This window comes from Bos grunniens, chromosome 22, assembly GCF_055505025.1.
Source record: "Bos grunniens cultivar Pamir isolate PY7600 chromosome 22, Bosgru_T2T1.0, whole genome shotgun sequence".
Classification (NCBI taxonomy): domain Eukaryota; kingdom Metazoa; phylum Chordata; class Mammalia; order Artiodactyla; family Bovidae; genus Bos; species Bos grunniens.
This window is the reverse complement of record NC_141186.1, coordinates 8,551,195-8,557,773: the sequence shown is the minus strand read 5'-3', so window position 1 is coordinate 8,557,773 and position 6,579 is coordinate 8,551,195. Positions and strand designations below refer to the sequence as shown.

The 6,579-nt window shown below is 44.8% G+C and overlaps 1 long non-coding RNA gene across 1 annotated transcript; it reads right to left on the bottom strand.

Annotated features, from left to right (window-relative positions):
• Positions 1-5,171: 5,171 nt before the first annotated feature.
• LOC147348001 (uncharacterized) lies at positions 5,172-5,536 on the bottom strand. The gene is made up of 2 exons (XR_015150898.1): positions 5,358-5,536; positions 5,172-5,267 (listed from the first exon to the last, which is right to left on the bottom strand). It is a non-coding gene; the product is annotated as an uncharacterized LOC147348001 (long non-coding RNA).
• Between the last annotated feature and the right edge of the window lie 1,043 nt (positions 5,537-6,579).

The following is a 6,579-nucleotide window of genomic DNA, read 5'->3' as shown; positions in this document are numbered from 1 at the left end:
ACAGTGGGGCAAGAATTGTGGAAATGCTACAGAGGTGGACCCAGAGGCAAAAAAGGTAAAGAGGACCATCGAAAGGGGAAATGAAAGGAAGAGAAGGTGATTTGGGGGACGACAGTCTTGGTTTGGGTCCTACTGATACACCAAAGCCAGAGTGAGTCTCGCCTGGAGTACACGTTACCGCTGGGTGTGCGGATGTTCACAAATAGTAGATGTGCAAGGCTCCCAAGGGGAGGAGGACGGAAGAGGATGTCCATGGGCAGGACTCAGGCAGGGATGGGCAGAAGAGTCAATTACATGGCCAGGAGAGATGGAGCCAGGAGAGCTCTCCCCCATGGAAGAAGATAGACAGGAAAGGTACAAGTGCCCTGTCATGGTTTTATTGCTTTAATTCTTGATTCTATAAAAATGCCCCCAGCTGGGGGCATGCACAGCTGGGGCAAATTCTGGACAAAAGATACAAAAAGACCAAAATCCCAGCTGCCACTTTTGAAGAGCCTGGAGCAAAAGCAGGATGTTGGGAGCAAAAGCTGGGTACTGGGTATGCCCCCTGCACTCAATGCCACCGGGGGGGCCACCTCTGCCAGCCCTCCAGCTCTGGACACACCCATACCCTCACCGCATATAAGGAAAAACCTCGCCACCCCCACCCTCTTGCCACTCGGGGAGTGAGCAAGTGAGCAAGGGAAACTGCTGTTTGTCTTCTATCCTCTCTGCTGCAGCAGGAGCCCCAATAAAGCCTTGCCTGAAATGAAGGGAAAAAAAAAACCCTTTATTTCTATAGCTTCTTTAATTTGGTTCCATAAATATAAGGAAAGTTTATATATACTCTGAATTAGATTATAAAGAATTTTGTCTTTGAACTTCAAATCTTTGGGGGCTCGTGTCTAGATGCTCTGCATATATTTTCTCTAGTTTTAAAATAATACACATGTGGTTATCTATTAATTGTCTAGAACTGATCAACTACACTTACTTTACCAGGATATGTGTCACGATATCTTATAGTAACTTCTGTGTTGTATGCAACTGAAGGGCAAGATGGATTTTCATTTTATCCTTCAATTTTAAATGGAGTGAATATGGGATAAATTAGCAGGATTTTTTAAAAGTCAGGCCATGGAAGTCACAGAAGGTGAAAGTTTCAAAAGTGGGTTACCCCAGTCTTTTCAAGCTGTGAGAAAGTGCAAGAGGGTGAAGACTAGGATCAACCTGCAAGCGGAGCAATTTTAGTGCTGCTTAAAAACACCTGAAGCAGCTTCAGCAGGAGAGAGGGAGGGTTAGATGGCAAAAGACTGAAGCAGGAATGGCTAGTGCAGACATGGAAACAGTGAATGTAACCACCTCTTTCTGGAAGTTTAGCCGTCAGTGTTAGGAAAAGGAAAAGATGAGTTTAGGACATGCAGGGGAACCTTGGTATACGGAAGCAGAAGGGGAGGAACAGATTGAAAATGCTCATGGGAATAGAAAAATACACATCTGAAATGCCGGTATTTGAGCAATTTTAACTTATGAAAACAGCAATTTCATGTGATTCAATCTAATAACGCAGCAATAAAAGCTAACTATTCACTTGGAAAAGAGCACATTATCCAGGTTCGGCTGGCACTGGCAATGTGCCAAATGTGTATCAGCGATCTTCCTGCCAGACTCTGAAGATGCTAGACGGATGGTACCCAGCTTGGGTTCTACAGAAGTTTAGGGAACAGACAAGAAACAGATCATATGGATTTGCCGTCATAAAAGCCACATGGGTGTCACTTTTGACAGAGAGCAAGGACTTCCAGGGAACCAGGAAAAATCTAGAAGAATGTTAAGAGAATGCCCAGGCTGGGCATCTGGTCAGTCTGAAGGGACAGAGAACATTGCTAGTGAATGATGGGGAAGGAGCCTGCATCCCAGGGAGTCAGAGGGCATGGGGAACTCAGGAACTATGTGTTTCTCGATATGGCTGATGTTAAAAGTCTAAGGGAAGATAGTTAAGAAATCAACATGGAAATGAGACAGGAGCAGACATGGAGGTCCGGTAGGTAATATGAAGGAAGTGCTACGATCTACTTGCTCTAACAGTATATTCTTAGGGGGCCTCTGAAGACCCTGCTCTCCAAGCGTGTCTGCAGCTCTGACTCAAGGCGCTGAAAGGGGCTTAGACTAGTGGCAGAACTATGAACCAGTGGGCAGTGTTTGAATCCCTGGGATCCTGGCGGTCAGGCACAGATGATCATACGTGTGTGTGGACACAGCACAGCATGATGCTTCAGAGGAATATTCTCGAGGCTACCTGGCTCATTTTGAGTCACATCTCTACTACCAACCATCTGGGTGCAAAAGACACAAGAAGCCTGGTGCTTTGATTTCCACATTGGCCAAATGAGGCCAGTAATGCTACCTATACAGTACCTTCCCTGGTGGCTCAGACGGTCAAGAATCTGCCTGCAATGTAGAAGACCTGGGTTCAATCCCTGGGTTGGGAAGGGCCCCTGGGGTAGGAAATGGCAACCCACTGCAGTATTCTTGCCTGGGAAATCCCATGGACAGAGAAGCCTGGTTGACTACAGTCCGTGGGGTCAAAAAGAGTTGGACACATCTGAGTAACTAACGCATACTAAAGGGATGTTTTAAGTATTAACTGAGATGACAGGTGTAGATGTACTCTGCCTGAGCCCTAGCAAGTACTTAACAAATGCTGGTTAACAGTAATAGGTATGGTTTGAGTCCTTTCAGCAGAAAGCGTGAGAGTATGGGACACTGTGTCTCCTGGACTTCAGGGCCCAAGATGCAGCCTCCCGCCAGGATAGAAACCCAGAAACAGTCCAAGAGATCCCAATAGTGTAAGGAGGGTGTGAGATGCAGTCACAAAAAGCATTCCTGCCCATGGGCATCTTTTGAAATTCTCCCAGAAATGTGTTAACGGTGTTCCTCCCTCTCCAGACAGATAAAAGTAACAATAATTAATTGTTTGATTCCCCTGTTCCATACCTCATAGATTCCATCTGTCACTCATGTTTTGGACTAGGGCAAAATAAAAGTAGACTGAGGAGTGGAAATGAGTTGACTCACCCCGAAACTCCCGGGAAGCACCCCTAAATGACAGGTGATGCCACGTGTGTGGTCAATAGGCACATCGGAGAACATGGACCCAAGGAAAAACGAATCTACTACTACAGCCAGCAGACACATTAGGACCCACATCATGCGTTTAGAGGCTTCCAAGGCTGAAAGGCTTGGACCTTTACTCTCTCCCCCTTGTCCAACCCCTGCAACCTGGATCTCTCGCTGCTTCTTGCTGTAAGGTCCATCACAATCATACTTTGTTAGATGAGTGAGGGCCAAGCCAGACCTCACCAGTTACCAGTCCAAGATCCCAGTACCTAGAGTTCACCAAAGGAGGAAGTGGGCTTCACGGAAGGGAGAAGACATGTAAGACTTTCAACATTTTCAAAGTCTCTATATCACTGATATTAATATTTATGATAAAAGCCCACAGAGCCCTAAATAAGTCTTAACCTCAGATCCATGAACTGAGTCATGAGAGATTCCTCTTTACATCTGAAATGAAAACATTTTACAGTAACTTCTGGAAGCAGCTTCATCTTTAGGGTGCAGGGAGTAAGGCCCAGAGAGGTGAAGCAGGTTTCCCAAGGTCACCCAGCAGTGCCTTAGGTGAAGAACTGGGCCTTACATCCAGACACATTCACGCTCTTTCCAAAAAAAATCCATTCCTTTGCACTGCCTCCTTTGAAGATGAAGTTGGAGCTTCTGTGACGTGATAAGAGCCCTACTTGCAAGTCCTCTGTTACTCTGAAGCTTCTGGGAGTCAGTGTAATAGAGCTGATAAAGTTTTGATGACCTAGTAATCAAATAACACCAGGTAAAGAAACATAAGCCTCCTGCTCCAGCCAAGATAGTAATTCTCATGGGGAGACAACGCTTAGATTGTCTGAATCTCTGACTCTAGTGGTTTTATTCCCCCATCTTTTTTATTTCTAAAATGACTTAGAAAAAAGTAATAAAGAACACAGTAGCAATAAAAACAAAAGGAGAAAATAAGGACCCGGTACACACACTTGACTAAAAACAAAACTTGACTTCAAAGTTAGCTTGCTTTGTGCTTTAAGAAAAAAAAAGAAAGAAAGAAAGAAAAGGAGAAAATAAAATTCATGCAGAGTTTTTAGCACAGAGTTTTAGCACAGAATGGGGAAACACTGAAAATATATAGACCATTCCCAGTGGATTTTCCAAGCACCACAAGAAACATCAAAAAATTATTAAATTCCCAATTACTGCCATCCATATAGATGTTTTTCACAGCTGGAAAACTAAGTTGAAAATCAGCCAGGACAAGTGAGCCCAATATAGATGCCCTGGAAGCCCTTCCCAACCCATGGGCCTCAAAGGGGTCAAGCAATTCAAAAGCTGGGCTAACAAGAGCAGGTTTCCCATGGGGAAATGCCTGCTGGAGGTACAGGGAACATTGCTTGCCTGCCAGTCCTTGATACCTTCAGGGAGGCAAGGGTCCAGGCTCCAAACTGCCCTGGGCAGCACACGAGCAAACCAGAAGTGGCCAGTACCAGGGTCCCCCACTCCCCAGTCACTGACACACACAGCTGCAGAAACTCACAAGGGTCACCTCGTTTTTCTCGTCTCTGACTCCAGTACCCAGAATAGAAAGATTTAATACAGGTTTTAGGGAAACTTAGGATAAAAAAAAAAAAAACTGAGGTTCTGACAGGTGAAGTATTTTGTCCAAGGTCACACGGTGATCAAGCTGTGATTCCTTGTGTTCTGTTCTCTTCTGTTGTTTGAACCTGTCTCTGCTCCTGGCTAAAGTCACAACTCAGGCAGATCGCACACCACATTATTAACCACTCATCTTCCTTGAAGATCCCAGAATGAGCACTAACCCAGTGTAGACAGCTTGTGATCGTTCTCCTCTCACTTCCCTCACCTTTTCACAACGTTATTTTGCAGCTCCTCACATCGGGCTGGCCTTGCCTGGCATCGGGCTTTTACCGACAGAAAGTGAGAGAGGAGGCATTGAGACCTGGCTGCCTCCACTCACTGTCACGGAACCCTATGCCTGCCATGTGAACAAGCCCAGTTTAGCCTGAATGCCTACCCCTTCCACCAAACTCAGATTTGGTGACTCAGTTTCCAGAATCAGAGAGGTTCAGTGACTTGCCCAAAGGCACACAGCAAGTTTTAATAAAAGCAACATTCCATATAGGAAGCTTTTCTTGACTCCTCTGTAGTGCTTCTTCTGCTGTAACCTACAAAAAAAAAAAAAAAATGCCATTTAACAAGGCTAAGCAAAGACCACTGGATTTAAAAAACTGAATCCCCAAACAGAAGACACTTACAATTTTATCTGTTCTCTGCACTTGTCACCTACAAGAAATGGGCCTGCATTTCCAATCAGTATAATAACGACCCTGCAACGACCCTCCTTTCCTCAAATCCAAGTCAAATCATAGATCCACAAATCCAGCATCTTGGTTTGGGCTTCATTATTGTTTCACGGTTGTTTTTTTTCATTTTCCTGGGAAGGGAAGTGAAAGTTAGTTGCTCAGTCATGTCCAACTCTTTTCAACCCCATGGACCACAGCTCACCAGGCTCCTCTGCCCATGGAATTTTCCATATAAGAATATCAGAGAAGGGATCTTCCTGACCCAGGGATCAAATCCCAACTCAAGTCACTTAAGGGGTTGTGGTAACTTTCCTAAGCCAAAGGCAAAATTTGCTGCAAAGAAATACAAATTTCTTTGACCTTAACTTCCCTACAATTAATTTGCTGCCTAGAAATAGTTTCCACTGAGGGAAAAAAAAAAGAGGGTGTTAGCCTAACCTACATCTCTGGAGAAACAGCCAGTGCAACTTCATGGAAACAGAACCTAAAAATGTATCTGCAAGTTACAGGATGTAGCTTTTTCAGATGTGACATGCCACAGGAAAAGCACTGGGAGCTGTTGTGTTTCTGCAACTTATTATACTGTTTAATTAGAATTTGTCTGTCAGAGAAGCAGCTTAAGCAGCAGTTATCAAAAGGGCATAAGTATCTCAGTATCAATGCTTCTGCCCCAGAATTTAAACAGAGTTTTTTAAAAAGGCAAGGAAAATGCCAGGGTGCGGTGGTTACCTTATCATATGAGCTGCTGGGGTGGGGGTCAAACAGCCAGGCTCACAGACCAGCCCAGGGGATATGCATGTTGACAGATGTCGGTCTGGGGAGATTCAGCCACTCCCCAACACCAGGGCAGTCAGTTTATTGTTCCACTGAATAGGCCCCTATGTTTCATTAAAATTCACACTTACCACAATTCCTCTTGCCAAGAAAATCCACAAGTGACCATCGCAGATGATCTTTTGCCTGCATGACAACTTTGGACCTTTCGTAGCTAAAGCAACACTAAAACAACAGCCGCGGATGGTCCCGTGACACTGGATTGTTGCGGCTGCTCCTTAAATGGGGAAGTGGGTCTTCTTTGCTCCACAGTGCATCACTGCAAGGGCTGTCTAACAACATTTTGTGCTTCGGGCTTTTTTTTTAATATTTTAATTTTATGGAGTATGGGGCAGTGGTA